A 21896-nucleotide genomic window follows, 5' to 3' on the forward strand; every position below is an offset into this window, starting at 1 on the left:
AAGCGCAAGCGTGTGTCTCTCATTGAGGAAAGAGGGAGGGGGGGTGCGCTAGCCTTGTTAATTCCAGGCCAACCGCGGGGTCTACGCCCGTGCTTTCTTACGCCCAACTGAGTAGTATTACTCTTAATTACTTTCAATCCACTTGCCAGCAAAGTACCGTTTTTAAAAAATCTAATTTGGTTTAATGGCAATGAAGTTAACTAATCTCAGTATCTCAAAGCCTTGATCGCTTCAACGAAACTATCTAACAAAAATAATAAACAACAAAATGAAACACAGTTAAAGTTATAACTGGGAAAATGGTTGCATGAATGTTTTTAGATTTTTATAATCTTAGATTAAATTTAGTAACTGAGATGAAATCTCATAGAATTAATTAGGTGTTGTATACATTCTCTTGTGAGTGATATTATATCACGGTTGTTAAATTTGGTTTGTTAATAATCATTTCGGTTGTCTAACGCAAAGATAATAATTATGTATGTAGTAGAACGTGAAATCGAAATATGTGTAGCAATGCATAAACACAAAAGTGTGAAAAGGAAGCTCAGTACATGACGCTGTTAGAACGTGGGTTCGAGTCCCGGGTCTGACGACCAACCGGGCACACTGACAGGACATCACCGCTAGTCCAATTGTGAGTCCTAGATGAATGTGCGTGGTCAAGTCTGTAGTCAGGACTGAAGAGTCAATAGTTACGAACCTCCTGCTTTTGCAGTAAGCGTGAAACATGCTTATTTAGTTGGTATATTTGCTTGTAATAGATTATATCCATACTGTAGTTCTGGCAGTTCGGAAATTCTTGTCTTGCCTGCTTGAAATAGTCCAGCGTTTGTTTGAAATGTATGAGAAGAAACCAAACGAAAAAAAAGACTTTGTGGTTCGGATATACTTGGTCTATACGACTGAAATGGTACATGCCATTATATAACGGTACGTCACCTAATAAAAAAATAAGTCCTTATTATCTGGAGATGCTTGACCTATATGCATATATTTGGATATCTGCGTCATGAGGTGCAGCTAATACGGCCTCTATAGTAGGCGAAATGATATTGAGTAACATATATACTCAGCCAGCCAGCCAGCCAATTGTCTTGTATAGACAACTGAAGTGACGAATATTAATTAATTCGTCGAAAGGAAATGGAAAAAAATAATATATATTCTTAAGCTTAAATTACATTTTTTGCATTGATTCAAACCAAGTCCGGAAATCGATCGAATTACTTAAATTATTAATAGGTTTTTTTAAAATTATTTTTTGGATATTTTCGAATTGTTATGTTAATAATTACAGATTTTCAAACATGACATTTAAGACGCCCATAAAGATGGCGGATGGTATGATCTGGTGATTGACACTACTGCACTTTAGCTGGTAAAAAAAATAATCAAGATGCCAGTTGCACACTCTAGCATATGAAAACAAGATTTCGGATCCACGTTGGCCGAAATAATATAATGGTTGGTGTAATATAAATTCCTTGGAATTTGAGGAGAGGGGGTCAGTCTGCCAGTAGCCACCATATGGGAAGGACTTGTAATTTTTAATCGAATCATCACAACGGAAATATAACCGAAGTATCTAAGGTCCATAACCTTGAATGTATTTTTAATTATAATTGTATTTTATTTAAAATTAATTTTTTCTTAATTTTTAATTTTTTTTTCTATATTATAATTAAGTTTTTTCAATACGGCATACGAGACAACATAATGGTGGATAGTTATAGACAACAAATGGAGGAATTCAAGATGACAGCCGGGGTCAAATGTTCCCAGCGGCTTACTGGCGGCTGTTAGATAGAGAATTTAAGCCATTATGGAGACATTATGTTATTTTAAAGGCAAAAACATTTTAGAAATTTATAATTGATAATTTTTGAATTTTTAATGAGAAATTTTCCCTTCAATGTTGAAATTTTGAATTTGGAGATCTCTTGGTAGGCCTAAAAATGAGAAATTTTGAGTCATTTTGTGTCAATTTGGGCGAATTTTGGAAAATTTGGAAGTTAAAGGTCAATGTTAAAATTATCCAAGATGGCGGACGTGAAGTTTAATACTAAATGGCTGTACAGTGGCTCGATTTTATAATTGTTTGGACCCAAAGTCATTCGTTTTTAAATTCGTTTTGTCTTACTGCTTCTGACGGTAAAGTTGACTACCTGTAAAGTAGGTTTTACATCGACTATAAAGCATTTTAAACCACGTGGTTTCTTAGAAAACAAATACAGGAAGCATTCTCGAACACTATACCATAAAATGAAAAATTATTTTCGAATCATTTAAATTTGTACAGCGACGCTGAATCTCGAGTCACATCTACTGCTGTGGACTGCGCAAATGCTTTGTTACTAGCATAACGCGTGGACTTATTACCCCGAGACAATTCCGCCGGAAATGAGGTTCTGTGTTTGCCTATATAACACTTCCGTGAAGCAAACATTGTGAATAACAGCCACTATCTTATTGTCTTCAGCGTTAGTTAGAAGAAAACACATTGCTGGCACGTTTTGATAACCTACTTCCAGAACTAAATACACAAAAAAATTGCATGACAAAGGGTTCAGGAAATAATAAATCATTTCTAAATAAACATAAATATCATCTCCTATTGTTGTAAAAATAATTATATTGTTCATATAAATTCCACGAGACACTTTTTTTTCAATTAACGCTTTATTGTTCGAAACGCGAGGAATGTATTTGTCCCAATGTACCGATGACGTATACTATAATCGCGCAGATGGTAGTATAGCACACGAAGACAACGACGTCAAATTCTCATTAACAACTCTGTTTCCTGAAGCATAAGACGCCCAGAGATACGGCATTCACCGGAAGAAACATGAATGCGAACCGGTAATAAATTTGAGCACAATACGCAGCCTACGATTTGTGGATCGAAGAAAATCTAATTGCTAATAGTGTCCGATCGAATGGAAATTCTCTGTCTCTATTTCCAATACACAATACCCCGGTGTACCTGTTGCTAGATATATGCCACAGAGCAAAGATTTTAGACCCAACTTTGAGATTGCTCAGTAAAATAATGTTTATGAAATTTCTTGAAATATAATTGAAAAATAATTAAAATTTAATTGATAATTAGGGAAATAATGCATAGTTTAGTTGCATTTCATTAAATACTTTATACCGTAAAAATGGTTTATACTTTTTACAAGAAAATCCTTGTAAACCCTGTTGCCAACGATATCACTTGTAAAACTACAAGGCAGAGTTTTGTAAAATTGCATGCAGTAAAAAGCCTTGCCTTGCAATTTTACAAGTGATATCGTTGGCAACAGGATTTTCCAAGACTATCCTTGTAAAATTACCAAAACTTAGAGTGTATATAATTTTTATTTCTAAGAAGACAGAACCAAAAGTTACCGTCTTGATTTCAAATGCGTTTTTTTGAACATGTTTTGCAATTTAGGCTCGTATTAAGACTTTGGCTCTGTTCCAGCATAGTTGCATGATTTAATGGAATGTATGATAGGTATTTAGAGCGATGGCTGCTACAAATAGTTTATCTTGTGAAGTAATTGGCATTTATTATTTAAATAGTGTTTTCAGACTGACTACAACTGTAATGATACTGATAATTTACACTTTTATTAGTTTTATGAAAGTCGTAAAATATACTAAAATAAAAACTTTGTATAATTCACGATGGTGTACAAAATGAACTGTTAAGTGTAAATTAGCTGTATGATTAATCAACGGAACGCAACTAATCCGTGTCAACGAGTGGTATCGCTCTGGCGGTAGTGCGGGCAATTTACTCCGTACTGCCAACTAAGAGTGAGACGCTGTATAGATTATGGACCTAGCTCGAGGACCAGCTGTGTGTTAAAACACTGTAGCGTCGCAAGGCACATGCCTACTGTCGCCACACGAATCACAGTCACTCGATGCGGAAACAAACGCGTCCAGAATGACCCCGAAAAATGAGGCAATGGTGCTCCTCACAATAACGGCTTGTTCAACTTTGCCAGAAACGAATACTCAAATAGTGACAGATCCGAAGCGACAGTTCTCTTGTCGGACACTTCATCTTTGAACGTGACATTGAATGAAGCTTTAAGCCTATGTCTCACAATGTGAAATTTCTTTTGTCGTATCATATCTTATAATGAACTAGTGCTTTAAAAATAAACAGGGCTGAATACATGTCAATTTCATACTCATCTCAGCTGTGGTCTTCTGTAATTTTTTTAAATAACACATAAAAAATATGTTAAGTTACAAATATTTGTACATTTTTACATTTACATGAAAGCAAGTGTATGGCCACAAAAAAGGTTCTATGTAATTCTTGGTTCTGATTCTTGTCCCAGCACATCCAATAGTGAAAGTCATTTTCAAACCACTCCCTGAATAGCTTTCCAGTATTATTGCGCACATTAATATGCATACTAAAACTAATTAAAGTCTATCTGTTAAATATTTGATTATATTCTCCATGATTTAAAAATTTAAATCAAAATTTGAAATTATGCGCCAATTTTCGTAATTGCGTATTATTGCCAAAATCGTAATCCTTAAATCCAAAATGACACATGAATGTGTTGCACAAATTAACAATATGTTTCTTGTAGTATTACAAACTATGGATTTGTAACTGGTTTTCAAAGGAATCTTTTGTAAAAGTACAAAAAAAATTCTGTGTACTGTAGCAGCAAACCACGGTCTGATTACCATTTTTGTTTTGCTGGGTGGATCTTTAGGTTTCACAATGTTATTAGTAATGAACAGAAACAAGGTGTGATTCCGTCTGAAATATAATTACTCCATACTGAGAAAACTTATAGCAGATAAAAGAGAATATTAACGTACAATATTAATTACATTCTTAAACAGCTCTCAGGTATATTCAGAAAGAAAAAAAATTATGGGCCGGCCGTACATGAAATTATCAAAAGTTTCATTTACTAAAAATACATAAACCAATACAAAAACACAAATATATTTAAATAATCCCAGTATAGGTATGTACTTAAAGTCCAGAAATTATGTTTGTATGATTAACTTTGTTTGACGGTGTAATTTTAGAAAGTTCAAAAAAGTTGAACAATACAGTAGCACCGGAGGTCGGGGCTTCGTTTCCCGGAGCTCACGCGGGTACATGATGCCAGGGCGCTTGTGTCCTGTTGTGGAAGGGAGATGAAAATGCCAATTCGGCGTCCGGCTCTCGGACCCTGTCTGTAACAGTCCGAATCAAAACTGATCAGAACTTGAACACAGACAGTATACGGGGCAGAAAATGCCCGGAAAAGTTAAGGGGAGGTAGAGGAAAGTCGCGGATCGTCACTCACAAGACAGGGGAGTTGGCTTCTATTTACCGATGCGTCGCCAGCCAGGAACTGGATCCCGCGAATACGCGGCTGGGCGCGGTCGTTTTCTTCATTTCAAAAGAAATAATTTAAAAGAAAAATATCTATTACTCTTGTACTAAACAGACGGACTAAACTACTTGAAAAAGATAATAGGGATAGCATCCCTGATTTAGGCGACTACATAGTCGGTTGCGGCCGGATGGAAGTCTTGCAGTGTCTCGTCGACTCGCCGATAATCGCAAAATGGTCCGTCTGCAGTCGCAACGCGAAGTGTCCCGCGGAGAACCGCGTCTCGTAATTAAAAGTAACTGTTCTATCATAAGTTGGGGTGGGGGGGACTGGGAGTCCGGACCGAAAGGTTCCGAAGTTCCCCGAGTGGGCATCATAAAAAAACTCTGACTGATGTCTCGAAGTTGGTAGCACTGGCCGACCTTAGCGCTACCTGTTGAGAGGTGTCTGAAATATAAAAGAATCGACTCGCCCAAGGCGTCTGCTTAAACCAAGGGTTAAAGGGACAGTCAGGTGCTACACTCTGGCGGCCAAGATAATAAGTTACTGTTTCTGCCGCGAGATGTCGTGGGGTGGTCCATCTTGGCACACACATTTTTTATGTGAGGCGTCCTTGGAGACGGTCGCTGTCTGCTGGGGTTTCTGACCGGTCATTGGTCTTAAGCGAATTCTTAGAACCGAGGGGGAAGGGGGGGAGTAAGGGGGGGCAGAAAACGCAACGACGCTGGGAACAAGCATCCATGACGTGCTTTTCGAGGAGAGAACCTAATACGTATTCGTGACGGTAATGGCTATGGTCAGCTCGCCTCTGAGAAATGGTAACAGCTCGTCCAGAGCTGCTGTATGCAGTTTTAGTCATGAATTGAAGTAACGTTACAGGCCTGGGACGTGCCTGTAAGCGAGGGAAATTTCAAACTGGCAGCCAACTAAGTCTTAGATCTGCAAAATATCCTATAGGTCTCTGGGAAAGATGCTTCAGATTACTGGCACAAAGTTTAACTTAGGGGAGTACACCAGTCTAACAAAGAGTAAATCATCCTTTAGAAACCAAATCATAAAGAAAAATAAAATTTCCAAAACTAAATTTAAATTATATAAAATTAGAAAAAAAAGTGTCGAAATTCCTAATTTCCGGCACAGTACGAAACGAAGCAAACTTTTAATCAGCGAACACGGCACCATTTCTTATTAGGAATGTTTCCAGTATGAATACCTTATTACGTAGTTAACCTTTTACATGCAAAATAGAGCTTGTAGCATGACTGGCAACACAATGTTTAACAAAATACATTATTAAATGATTTAATAGCGAACATACGCAGGGTTAACATCACAAATATACTTCCGTGGGAATACAAGAACCCACATGACGGGATATTTCGAGACCATAAACTATAAGTTAATTTTAGCTCCTAGAAAGGAAAGGAGGGGAAGGAATGCTAAGCAGTGCCCGCACTGCTTCAAATTAATGTAAAATACTGTTGTACTTGTAGATTTAATTAGTTACTTAATTTTCGTGAATTTAGGTAAGAATTTTTTCCCTGGTATTTTTTTGCTTTAAATCAAATTTAAATTTGCTAGTTTTGTGACGTTTTCAAAGGAAATAAAAACTATCAATTAAATTTCACTAATGCAAGCTATTTCATAATAAAATATTGTAACTTAAAGACAGTCTGCTGTAAATCATACAGTGTTAATTTTGACTGTTGCGTTTAGTGGGTTACAATGAATTGCTATTCACATCGGTAAAAACTCTGTGCACAAAATTAATGTAGCTAAAGAAAAAATTGCTAATTTTTGAAGCGTTCCGTGGTGAAAGGACAGGTTTGTTTGGGAGAAAAATAGTATAGTAACTCAAGTTTTTGGATATTATTTTCAACTAAAACGGGACATTGGATGTATTTACAGCAGAGTGGGATGCATTAGCGATTGTTTCCCGATACGGTTGCATGAGATAAACGAATGTCTTTATTTATTTATTTATTTTTAGTTTTATCACACTAATTTACTTTATTTTGACGCACGCGCTGTTTATATTGGCGGGAATTTCCGGCAAAGAAAGCAAATTATCTGAAGGCAATGTATCTCGCATCTCCTGTTACTTACGGGTATTTAAACTCGGGCTAGGTAATATGCAGTACCAATTAACGTGCTGGAAAACGTTTCCAGGGATTTTTTTTGAGCGTATAGACACACGGAAACTTGCCTCTCGTGGCGATCAGGGATCATTAGTCGACAGCCACGGCCGGAAAGTTTTGCCTTCGGTTTTACGCTCGGTTTTTTTTTTTTTTTTGTGGCAGATCCGATTATCGAAGCGTAATTCACTTGCTGGAGCGTCAGCCGTGGCATAAACTCCCAGAGTTGCAGAGAACCACAGGTTTGCTCTCTCTCTGTTTTCACTGCGGACAGTGATATCTGTATGTCTCTCTCTGACCTTTTCACTCTCACGCTCGCTTGTATCAAAGTAATGGTAGTTACTGTATAAAAATAGAAATAAAAATTACATTTCAAAACGCTGGTATGTGGAAATTTTTCCTCCTAGAATAATAGGAAAAAAGACGCAGAGAAATAAAAAATCTGTTCCCATCGGTGGTTACATAACGAAAGTTTTTAAAAATTCACGAATTTAAACATTTTTATGCATGTTTCGTAAATTATTTAAATACTAGCTACAATTATAATTTGTAAAAATTTTGCCAACTCAACCTTTTTAAAACGTATTGCGTGACAGCAAAACTTTAAAACAATATTAGCAATGTTTCAATTAAACTACGAAAAAGTTTCGGTTCGTCAATTAACATAAACCTTTATTAGGATGAGCGAGAAACAAATGCCGAACGGCATTTTAACATTTCACGATGTTTTTATCTTATTACTATACGAGTCAACGTTTCAGCACTATAGTTATTATAAAAATCCCATTTGTCATATCCTGCAGGCGTAAGTATATTTCAAAGTACATTTTTCTTCTGAAAATATAGAGGGAACTTCTATAAACTTTTGGAACATTGTAAGAACTTAATGTACATAAAATATTTATGTTCTACATTATTACAAAATGATCGATTAAATATTTCTAATTTTTCATGCAGCGAAAATATTAAGACTATTATTAACTCAATATATCCACCATTGAATAACTTAGAATGAATGTCATATTACATGACAAATAGGGTAATTATTTAATTGTTTTAACATTCAATCACTATGTTTCATCTCTTGCACCAATCACGTGGTCGTAGAACATTTTGCTTTGCGCCAAGTTTTAAGATAATATTAAGATGGTTTAAAATAAATTCGAATGAATTTGATACTAAGAAATTTTGAACTTATTTTATTTCAAACTCTGTTTTCACGGTAATTATTCGTTTCATCGGAAATTGTTTCAGCCAAAGTTTAAGATGATGTTTAGGATTCATACAATAAATTATAACGCATTTGATATTAAATCTATTTTCAAAAAATTAATGATCATGTTTTGCTTTCAAAATATGTTATTTCGACCCTTTGCAGTAATGGTTCGCTTGATAAAAATTTATTTTAACAAAAGTTTTATTCAATATTTAGAAATTTGAACAAAAATAAGAATAGATTCGATAGTGTACATGGAAGGGAAGTTGTATTTATTTACTTATTCTAAACCCAGGTTTTAGCAACCCCTTGAAATAATGGTTTATTTTATCAAAACATTTACAGACAAAAGTTTTAGATAAAAATAATAATATTTGCAAACAATTTGAACGTTTTCAATTATGTCCTTAGTAAGGTAGTTATAGAATTTATTTTACTTCCAACCTTCCAATCCTTGTTTTTTCCACCCCTTGCAGTTATGGTTGGTTGTATGAAAAATATTTCAGAATAAAGTTTTAAATAATATTTATACATTTTAAAAACTATACGAACGGATTTAATAGTGTGCATATTAAGGGAGTTATGAATTTTTGGCCTTTCAACACCTATTATTTTCCACCGCTTGCAGTTATTGTTGGTCATATAAGAAAGTTGTAAAATTATTTATATGTTTTATAATAAAGGCAGTGAATTTAACAGTACACAAGGTACGGAATTAATTAATTTCTTGTTATTTTAAAACATTGTTTTTAATCACTTGCGCCAATGGCTCGTCTTATCAAAAAAATGTTTATGACAAAGGGTTAGGTAATAATTATAAGATTTACAAACACTTTGAACGAATTCGATGGTGTTCTACGATAAAAGTTACGTTTTTTTCCTCAACCCTTGATTTTTCCGCCCCTTGCAGTTATGGTAGGTCGTATCAACAATGTCTTTTGACAAAAGCTATTGGTATTTCTCCTACGAGTTATAATACATCAAACGTCTGTGATATTTTTTATATTATGGGAGTTACAGTGAATTTTCTGTTTTTCAATAAAACCTCCATTTCTACCCCTTTGGTCTGACATTGCCCATTAACGAACTTGAACTAGATTTTCTACAATTAAATTTTATGTATCAGTTTGAAAAGAGATTTGTGAAAATTTTCGGCAGTTATCGTGTCCACATAATTGTGATACACACACACACAAACACAAACACACACACATATATATATCAATAAATTTTGAGTTTACTATGGTTTAGGGGTCTATGGACCATGAAACGAAAAATTATATAAAAATTGTCCGTAGGTCGCACCATGGTAACAGCTACAGTAGGTAGTATTTATTTGAAATCTGCCTAAAAAGAGCGCGCGTATACGTGATATAACTTCTTTGGGAATTTAAACTTTGACTCGTAGGTATATCGTAAGTGGTTAAACGGCAAAGAGAGAAAGACAGAAAGAAAACTTTTTTAAATAAACATGAGTTAACAAAATTATTACTCATTTCAAAATAACTGGGCGGGTTATTAATAATTTGATCAATCAATAATGATTAATTAACATTAAATATTACTCACTGTTAAAATACTCACACCACAGAGAAAACCTATAACTTAGCCTATATATCAAAGATAGTATTTAATAAAATAAAGTTGTTTGCAATTTTATTTTATAGATACGTTAGATGTAATTGAGTATTTTAATAGGCTGATTTAGTTGTTCTGAAAATATCACCTTGAGTAATAATTTAACATATTCTGCCAATAAGCCACACAGACATACTACAATACATTCATAGGCATTGATAATGTTCTGCCGTAGAATCAATGAACAATGACAATACGTCGCCCCCTCCGCTACACGTAAACTAAACGGCATGGACCTACCTCAAGGTAATTCTTTATTTTTTATAACAATATTGCCTCAAAGTGAAAATAAAACAATATTCCACGCACAGGATTTGTTTGAAATTTTTTTAACTAGCATATTCATAGTTGGACTTAACGCGATGAAGGACTGGATAATTTTCCTAACCGACTTAGGTCAACCTGAGGCTCTGTCCACTCCTGAGTGTAGACTCGATGCATCAGCTCGTGAAAAAGCACGATTAAATTAAAGCTACCAAACTAAACATATTTTAAATGTTTATTTTTATGTTAACTTAATGTTTCTTTACATTTGCTTAAATTCAACAGCGTACACGAATTTTTCCTCTTCTTAACTTATCTAGCTGGCTGGCAGCCTGGTGGGAAACGACAAAGTCGCTCCTGAAACAACCAGTGTCACCAAACTAATGCGGACAGAAATGTCTAAGCTCCCGCCCACTTGCATAGTAGTCTTTCTATTCTGTCCAACTCTTCTTCCAGAACCATCCTTCTGTTTCCTGTAACCAACCTGCTTGTAATTAATGCATGTAATTTTGCATCCCATATGTCAGTACCCAGGGTTTTCCCTGTGTCCATGCAGGTTTTACCTGGGCCCAACTTATCTAGTTTTAACTTATAATAGTCAGTAAGGGGAGTTAGTCATGGCTAAAACTTTGCCATGGCTGGCCAATCCCCTCTTAGCACATGATGCATGCTTCCTCTGCGTATAGGCTTCGGCCTGAGACGCACTTAGAGTCTTCCCTACCGAGACCCCTCCCAAATACACTTAGTAATTAGTTAGGTCAGGAAAAAAAAATAATGTTTCACGAAAAAAGCTTTGTGCAGTGGCAATATCGTAACCAATTAAGTTTTTCTACGAAAAAGTTGCATGAAAATTCGGCCTTGAAATTTTACTCCCATCGGGCGCAAAGAAGTTTCACTTCATTAAACATTAACTTTTACTTTAATTTTTTTACCACCTTAGTGTAATAAGAAGCGATCTGGTAGCATCAGGATGTCTACTGAAATAAATGATTGAAGAGTGAATGAAGAACTTAATTAGAGCTCAAAACTTAGACGATTCGGTAAAATAAAATAAAACTATTTAATTCTGAAATAAATTGTAACTGAAACCAATCCATCTGAAATAAAAACCATTTATGAAATAGGCAAATACATTGCCTTTAAACCTACACAATTTAAGTTCTGCATTCTACATCATTCTCTTTATTTTAACAATCCAAAAAAATCTTCAAAATAAAACTTGGCAGTTTATCATGCAAAAAGGATTTTTTTTTCATTTGGTGAAATTTAAGTTACACAAAGCATATAAAAGTTGAACAGTGTTTAACGTAAATATAAAAAAATAATGGCTTGAAACGGGATAGTATCGGGATCACTGGAGTCGATGAACGACGACATAGGGATGATAATGGAGCAATGGAGGAATGAATGAAAGATGAAACCGAAGTGCGTCGATTAAAAAATTATCATCTCACGGAAACGTCCGCCACGGAAAATCCTGTATTGCGAGTGATCTGACCTCTCAACACCGCTGCAGAGACTAACATTAGTTAATTTTCTTGTGAACCTAGTTCCTACTTCGTAATATATATAAGGTAGGTGTACAAGTATATGCCTTAGGAAACAACACTTGCTTATTTAAAATTTGTTACGAGAAGTAATGCAATGCAAAAACTACATCCTACATAAAATGTATATATTAATAAACGTGTGCCCGATGGGAAAGTATTTGATCATCATATCTGATGACTTACCAAAAAAGCTGATTCAATTAACTTTTATTTATAAACAGAATCCTAAACACCAATTTCCTTATTTCTAACTTAAAAAATGGTCAAATTTCCATACAAACTTTTATCTTCATTTTAATCCCCTTAAGAGATGAATGTTCTAAAATCCTTTATTAATGCTCATCTACGTTATATAAGTAACTCCTACGCAAAATTTCATGATTCTAGATTAATCTGTGCGTTTTCTGTTAGTCAGTCAGTGTTAAGAGTTTTAGTTAAGTATATAGCTCAAAACATTTAACATCTTAAGGCAAATTAGAAGTTTACAATTAATGTAGGATATAAATTTAATGACTAAAATGTATTATAGATTTATTAGGGACTTTAGTCATCTTTTCCACAATAGGTGACTTTTTCAGGACCTTTTCCCCATTCTGAACCCGCAAGTTAATACCGAATCTGAGACGCACTTTATACCAGCCTCGACTTCGCAAAGGCAAGACAAATGGTTGGAGCACTAAAGCTGCACGTAACAGCTGGATGCGGCAATGTAGAAGACGATATGTACATTCAACTTGTATAACTCATACCATCCTCTTTAAAATGAATGGCTTGCAGAGATTCCCTTTAACGATGAGAAATTCTGACGTAGAAATTAGTAAAGGAGAGGGAGTTTCCCTTCGTTACACCGAGAAATAAAGCATGATGGCAGGAACATAATTACGGTGCGAACGACCACCCATTCAGTTTAGATTAGGGAAAGTTATGTAATGAACTGTCCATTTACCACAACAGTTTCCTGAAATACTCAAAACTGTTGTTAATTGATGGCTTGGAGGCAAATGCACAGGAAATATTTCAATGTTCTGGAATTTGTGGAAACTATTTTTATTGAGCATAGAGTGTACGTCGTAGAAAACAACGGTCAACAGTCAAAAACTTGGTTTGAAGAAAGGCACGCGGAAATGCGAAAATTTAAAAGCACTCAGGTTGATTATCATGGAACATCTAGTTGATATGAAATTGTTTATGGACCAAGTGATTGAAATTAATAATCAGTTACCGGTTGTGCCAAAAGTTGTTCAAAAATAAGTTCTTTGAAAAACCGCGATAAATTGGTTTGAGAACAGTTTGAGAATTTTCCTGTGTCAATTAAAATAATAAAGGATAAAATTATAATGTAGAGAAATAAAACAAAATTTTTAAAATGACAGTTGAAGTGACGTAAGAAAGATTGAAATAATTCGAGCTGTGCATTGAAAAATGAACACCGTGACTGTTGGCACGGAGAAGAGAGAACAAAAACTTTGATGAAAATATATTTTACCGTCACAGTCACACTTTCCATTCAATATCTTAATAGGCTCGGTGACACAAGAGAGGATTGACCATTTACATTATTCTTGCTGCAATTTGTAGTTTTCTATATCCTTACAAAAGCAGATACCTATGCCTTCCTAGGATAATGAATTTAATTAAAAACTTATACAATAACTGAAATTCCCGAAACGAAATTCAGAGTCCTAGCCAACTGAAAAATGACACAGAATGTGACATTTAAATAGCAATACAAATTCCGATTGAATTTCGACTGTTAACCAAAGAAAGTGCTATTTGAGGTGACAAAAAGTTATTTAGATTGTCTTTATGTATTTTAATACCTAAACGAAAAATTTGTATTAAGTACCCGTCTCGTCAGGAACGTATGTGTGTTAGTGAGGCGGGATTATAAGTGTGACACACGCTGGTATTTCTAGGGTGGTATAGCCTCTAAGCGCAAGGCTCTGAACTGGCGCGCAGTCTTCTCGTCGTGCATACGGCAACTATGAGATTTGAGGGATGACAGTAACATTATATGACGGAGGAATTAAAATAAAAGTGTAATGCAAGGCTCTTAAGTCCTTTTAAAAATTACGCTAGTTGTTTAAGACCTAAAAATTACTCTGGAAACACTCCTTTTTAGCTATATTAATTCTTATAAAAAGACAGTTTAAAAACTTAATTCGGAAAAAAAAAACTACTTATTGGTCCTCAGCGAATTCTAAAATTTTCTTTTGTAATAAGACTCCACTCGTATATCTGTATATCTTTATTAGTTTTCAAAACGCGCGTTGCTTTTCCTGAAGCTCTGCGTGTGTGTCCACGTAGGCGGAGAGTCTGCCCCAATTGCCGAGAGGTTCATTGAAACTTTCCCTCTCTCTTCGCGCGGCGGCTTGCTGGGAAGTGGATCGCTGTAAGTTATTCCACAAACTTCCACGTCGGGATCTGAACAGACAGCAGAGTCGCCTCGTCGGAGGCCTGCGCTTCCTGGATGAGTTCCCGAACTGTAATCGCTCTCGACAGTCAGTTCTGGTTCCTCGCAACACGCCGGAGATACCGTCAGCACTTCTCCGCTGGAAACCGCTCCGGAGTTTCAACGTCTCTGTAAAATAATTATGTAATTTTATTTTTTAAAATACTAGCTCATGCCTGGCATGCGTTGCGATGCCTCAATCTTTTTTTCGTTTGAAGTTGGTAAACATATACAAAGCATCTCTCTGTCCTTCTCTCTAATTTTGTATCTCTCTATATGTGTGTCTCAACATAGTACCGTAACACAATATATTTTATATGTGACTGCTATTATTAATCTCATAAAATGTGACTATCTTAGACTTGAGAGCAATGATTAAACAAGAATATTAACAGTATCACACTGATCAGCAAAACTACGTGTGTTGTAATAGCTCAAAGAAACTTTAGTTTTATGAAGGGAGTGGCAACATACACGTACCAATAATAAAAAAGAAACAAAACCGAATTCATTAAATTATTTATACTAAGGTCCTTGTTGAAAAAATACAATAAATTACATATTTTTAGTAATAATGAACGTACACATCATTTATTGTAAAAGTGTATGCCTAAAGATCTCTTTTAAACAAACGGCGACGTATAAATATCAAGTTTGCATGTTTCTCGTGTGTTATGTTATAACCAATAAAAGCGTCTTGTACACGAAACTGTTAAAGTTTTTTTCGCAAGATAAAAACCCACCCTATCTCCCTTGGCAACTCTGTTCGAGTCGCTGCAGGAGATAACACATTTTTACAGAAAGAAACCAACGAAATAAAGTTGCATGTTTAAATACATTTAATTTTGATTACATTACTGTACTCTCCGACGTTATCTTGTGCAACCCAGTGCACATGCGCTTGTTTGCAGACCCAATTAGATACGTTTGCTAACGATTGGTTATCGCAGCATCTCAGTCGCAGTTTGAATCACGTTTTCTCCCTGTAACAGTATGACTTTTCGTGCTAGCGAACGTTACCCCAAGCCCACCGCTAGAATCTTTCATTTCTCAGAGGCAAGCATAGGTAAGCTGTTTGGCAGACGTCGAGGAGCATATTACAGTCCGCGGCGACGCCTCGGGACGGTCCACACGACGCCTTTCCCAGGCGACAGCAAGTTTTGACCCCCCCATCCTTCCCTCTTCCACACCCAATGGTTTCTTGGGAACTCCTACCCGTAGCATCGACCTCCAGTGAACCCGCGCAGGGTACATGCTTTCTCCAAGGACATACGCTCTTGTCTGACAGAGCCCTCAGCGAGCTCTAGTGGCGGCAAAAATCCCTAAACTAGCTCTGTCCGCTGGTTGCGAATGCGCCCAGTGCACTCTAGCGGACGTTTCTGTGACCCTACAGCCAGTTTCTCCTCTTGGGCGCCAGAGCGCACTACTCATCCCTCCCATAAGAGACAGCTTGTCATAATTGACTTTGGAAGCAGTCGCGGTGGGATTGCGACCTTAGTCCGCCCGCGACACTGGTGAGCGCGTGGTGAGAGCTTTTTTTTTTTTCCTGCTTAGCCCTTCGGGCATCTTCGGGTACCTTTGGTACAGCCCCCCCCCCCCCCCCCCCCAACCTTTGTTCCAGGGCTGAACCCTTTTTTTAAATTAAGACACCTTCCACGCGCCCCGGCACTTCTGCGCGGGGGTCCTTTCTGGCTGGTACTACCCTAATCGTTGATACTTGTCTCTGCCAAGAAGACCGTCGTAACTTGTACTATGTAGTCAACAGACTACGAGGGATGAACTACCTAATTTAGATAGAATTGTTTAGCCAGCCAGTAGAGTTAAAAGTCGAAATGTTATAGTAATTTTCTTTTTCTGGTTTTATTTAATTTATTTTAAATGATGGAATTCTTCGTAAAAATCGCGTCGCGTGTGTCGGGAATCCAATGCGCGACGCCACCCTGAGTGACAGCATCATCCACCCTGCATTGATGAGTGTTTTTTTCTCTTTGCTAGATTCCCCCCCCCACCCCACCCCCCCCCCCCACATAATTTTCAGGCCTTTTGGACCAATGTTTTTCGGGACTGTCTGCAACCAGGTCTTATTCGCAATAATGGATTTCTGTTGCAGGCAGGGTCCAACAGTCCAAGTATCCAAGAATCTAAGAATTCAAGAGTCTAGGATATGGATCCAAGTCCAAGATCAAAGGACCACCATCCACGTAATAATTTCCAAGTAACAGCGTCCGAGTAGCCGGTATCACAAACCTATTCCCGTGGCAAGACCCCCTCCTCAAGCTTCTGAATCTACTGTGCTTTTAAAAGCATCGGAAAAGTTTAATTTACGTGAATGGCGGACAGCATGGTAATTTCGGACACCAAATGAAATAATGTAAATTTTTTGTTAATATAAAAGTTCATAAGACAGCAAAAGTTTAAAACAAAGTTAGTATTGTTTTGTTAAATGTTAAATTTATAATGATATTTTTATTATTGTAACATAGTATTTTGCCTTGTCATGGTAATTTGCGGGCCAGCTCTAGTTTAACCTAAATTAATATAATGGTTATTATATGTGAATGCGCTACTTAACATATCTATGAGAACCTTTTTATTTTCTACCACGATGCTATGCATCTAGAGTAACGTTATAACTAAAGAAGATTCCTTTTTTTAATAAACGAAGTATGCTAATATACATATTTGCAGTATTTATTTAAAACATATAATGATACTTCCCCCCCCCCCCCCAAATTGTTTTAGGGGAAAGTGTAAATTAGTTTGTCTGGCCTCTCGTTGTTCCCTCTGATGCTATAATTGTTATTTACTCAGCTCTTTTTGCTCACACACTTCCATTTATTTTACAGCCACTTCGGCATTATTTTTATTAGTAGCACGAGAGCAAGTTACAATATACATATACATATATATATTACTCTGTAGCAATGAAAAAATTAAAAATATATGTTGTTATCTATCTATATTATTATCTATATTTTTACCTGTCACAGGTGCAACATTGGTACTATGTGTAATGCCACAAAGACAAAAAGCGAAATAAAATAAATTTAGTGTTAAATCAGCTCAATTAAATTTTATAAAGTCCTAGAAATAAATTAACGGCTGCTACTAAAAAAATAGATTTGTCATACAGATTTCCGAAGTTATACTTCTTTAGACACGTTATGAAAAAAAATTGGTGCGTGTACTTATGTACGCGCGCGAGAATTTATACTTCTTTGGCATCATTAAAAAATAGTTCTTAATTGCATGCAAATAATTAATTACAATAAAATGATAAAAGGGCTGGAAAAAGATAGTCAACACAGTCAATAAAGTTCAGTTTAAATTTTAAAAATTAAATAAATAAAATTTAGTGAATAATAAATATATATGATTTAATTTGTACTAAATATTATTAGATTATTATTTTTAAATACTTATTATTGATTATTTAATGTTTTAAAAGAAAATAAATAAATTTAATAATAATTTCAAAAATTTAATTAGAGTTTATTAATTTTTTAAATATTTATTATTTTTTAATTTAATATTCACTTTTCATTTTTGTTAAAAGTTTTCATTAAATTTGTTCAGTTATTTTTATAATTATTTATCATTTATTCAATTTAATAATAAATATTAAAAATAAATATTTTAATTTGATGTTCGATTTTTATTTTTAACACAACTTTTTTATAAAATGTTTTATTAAATTTATTTCTTTATTTTGTAAAAATTAAATAACCAATAATAAATATTTAACATTAATAAATTAAAATATTTAGTATTAATTATATTAAATAATAATATTTTAATTTATATCAATAAATAATACAAAATGATAGTTTATCTCAATTATATTGGAGCACTTGAAAAAGTATAAAGCACATTTTTTTACTAATATTTACGAATTGTAAATAATATTGATCAAAATATTCAATTTAAATCACTACTGAATATAATTTATTAGCATATATATAATTCACACTTGTATGAAACTAAAACACGTGTTTTGAATGTAGAAACTAGACACATGTGGATTAATATTATAAATATGCAAACAGTGATCAGAGGCGACGAGCGTGCCAACATGCGCGACTAATAGAGGTTCTATTTCTATTGTATTGGTAGCTTTTTTTCGAGACTTAATGAGCGATTTAGCGGGCAGCTTCAACCTGTTAATTTTGTGTTACAGTGATGCGTGCGCATCTTAAAATTTCACTCTCATCATTTATTCATAACGCACCTACAGAAGTGTAACCTCAAAAATTATGAGAGTGAACTGTTACGATGCGCGTGCACAATGCAACGCACTATTAACAGAAAAAAGAGGCTTCTACAAATAAAAATTATTTACGTGCTTTGCAAATAATATATTTAAGTAATTGATATTGAATACAGGTCCATATCATTAAAAAAATTATTTTATTAATTGTGTTTATAAACTTTTCAAGCGTAGTATATATAAAGGTGAGGTTATGTTCTAATATGTAAAATGTATTTTTATTATAAATTATTGCATAAAAATTTATAAATTAGACAAATCATTCAGAATATTAATTGGTTTTCATTATTAAAATTTATCTAGATTATTTTTGCTAAATTAAATAATTTCATACACGCGTTTAATATCAACATTGTATACTGATTATTTCGCTAATAAAATATTTTTAATGTGATTGAATTAATATTTTACCAGCTGTAATTATAATATCTCTCAAGTCCTTTTATTATTTTATTTCTAATAATTATTTGCATGCAAAATTAAACTAAGTAGTATACAATTATAAGTAAGTATAACTTCTAATGCGCGTACGTAATTGCACGCACCTTTTTTTTTTTACATAATATATTTATAAGTATGCATCGCATTTACGACGCGTTTACGGTGCGTTTAAAAGCACGATGATAGCCATGGGCGTAGATCCCGGGGGGGCCAGGGGGGCCCGGGCCCCCCCTGGAATTAATGGGCCCCTCCTTGGGGGGGCCCACTTCGTGATTTTAAAGTTAATGGTGTACACAGCATATATATCAGATTATTATTTACAACGACGACAGACACTTTGACATGCTTTATATTCCTACCTTTGAGTTCCGTAGTTATTTTCCCCTACCCCTTCTGCGAAAGCCATGGTATGGAGTTTTCTAGTGAGAACTTTGAAACCCTTAATTCCTAGAAACCGTTCATTCCAAAGGACGAAGCTAGGGTAGGGTTCCTTTAGCATTTCCTCCCCATTGTTACGCACACTACCTTGTCCTCTGAAACGACAGTATTATAGGTTTCAAGTAGTCTGTTTTTAAAGTGGTTTTGCTCTCGTGTGCGCCAGTCTTCTGCTTTCTTGGCAAACATCAACATGGATAAGTTCGTGACGCGGAAGAAACGGAAAACGGAATACGATTCTCACCTGGTAAGCTTGATTGTTTTATAAGTAGTGACTATTATTTAGGTAATATATTTTATTTAAGTGATTATGTAACGTTATTTTTTCCAGTAAATAAACAACTTAATACTTTAACAGTAATTATAGCAGAATTTAGTTTATTTACGAACTGAAACTTATATACCATTTTCTGGAATTTTTTAGCTCATCTCCATTATGTAAGGCTAGCTGCTCTGTACGTTACATGTGAATATACAGGGAATAATTTTTTTCCTCGTCAATATGGAATTTAAAATCACTCTCCTTTTATTATCAAACGATAATTTTCACAATTCATGGCCGATAACCACTTTATAACATTTTTTATTTGATAACTGCAACACTGCACGAGTAAACAGAAGTAAGAGTGAGAAAGAAGTATTTAAACGTTACATATCCGTATTTAACTTAATAAGGAAGCAAACGCGTCTCTTTAATAACTAATCAAGCGGCATATTTTAAATAAATAATTCACTGCCAAAATACTGATTATACTAAATATAAGCCGAGAAATGTATGTGGTTCAATTAGCTGTAGTATAAATTTCATAGTTCTATCTCCGATATTTAACATTTGTGTCTTTAAAATTTTTTCTTTTTTACCTGGTTGATGGCTTTACTAAATAAAATAGTCTTTAAGGGTTTTAATATGATTCGATCGTTAATTTTATGTTGATCCGTTTATTAGCTTTGGCGCTTTGGGTTTTTAGGGCGCATCAAACACTGTGAACAAAGAATTTTACGAACAGCACTTGAATCGCAGTAATAATGTGATGTGGCATAAAAAAAACCCGACAAAGTGCGAATCGAACTCGCGCACGAAGGGTTCCGTACCATTATCTATAAAAACGGCAAAAAAAATCATGTCTGTTGTATGGGAGCCCCACTTAAATATTTATTTTATTCTGTTTTAGTATTTCTTGTTATAGCGGCAACATAAATACATCATTTGTGAAATTTTATTCTGTTTTCACTGGTGAAATTGCTCTTAGTTATTCCAGCTTCTTCATGCGAAGTTGAGCGCAGCTTCAGCGCTCTGAGGCGTCTGAAGACACGGTTAAGAAGTACCACGACTCAAACCCGTCTCAACTCAGTGACTGTGTGTCATGTTCACAAAAGTCGTTTGGATGAACTTAGTTTACATGAATTAGCTAAAGATTTTGCTTCAAGATCTGAAATTAGAATAAACACTTTTGGAAAATGGTAATATATGGGTGGGGTGTTATCTATTTGCATTATAATCACGTATAATATTTTTATAGTTTTTTTCATGGATATTTTATGTATTTAGGTTAGCAAATTATTCAAACATGTTTGAGAGATCACTTCTTATAGTCATTAATTAATAATTACTAAAACATATGTTGCTCTGCTTTATTGTTAATATCACGTAAAAATAAAGTGTATAACATACGAGCTTATCATCCAGAGAAGACTTGTTTCGGTTGACCTCTAGCGCAAAATTCTTAAACCACAGAATTCACGGCCCCCCCCTGGAAATCCTACAGATTTGCGCCCATGATGATAGCGGTTTCACGCGTGCCGAGTCGTCGAGCGTCGTGCGGCGAAGACTCAATAGCAGCTGAGTGCGCACTCGGCGCAGAGTGCGCACTCGGGGCTGCTTGTTGGCGCGGAGTGATTGCGGGCTGTCGTGACCGCGCGCAGGGGCACGCCCCGCGAGACAGCCGCGAGCAAAGGTCAGTCCCTCCCGGCCCCGCCGGGGTCAGGCCGAGGTCAGCACCCCCCTCAGGAGCAAGGAAGACATACAGTCGCAACTCAATGCTGCGGCTGACGCTCTCGTGTTTCCTCTTTGGATATCCGGGATATGCGCGGTATTAATCGGCATCCTATAGAAAACTTAAATGTCTTTCACTTTTCGAGAGAAA

At 35.3% G+C, this 21896-nt stretch overlaps 1 protein-coding gene across 1 annotated transcript in view; it reads right to left on the bottom strand.

Annotated features, from left to right (window-relative positions):
• The window catches only part of LOC134528054 (dynein axonemal heavy chain 1-like), a 257114-nt gene that overhangs the window by 115964 nt on the left and 119254 nt on the right, over window positions 1-21896 (bottom strand). The window lies entirely within an intron of this gene.

This window comes from Bacillus rossius, chromosome 1, assembly GCF_032445375.1.
Source record: "Bacillus rossius redtenbacheri isolate Brsri chromosome 1, Brsri_v3, whole genome shotgun sequence".
Taxonomy (NCBI): Eukaryota; Metazoa; Arthropoda; class Insecta; order Phasmatodea; family Bacillidae; genus Bacillus; species Bacillus rossius.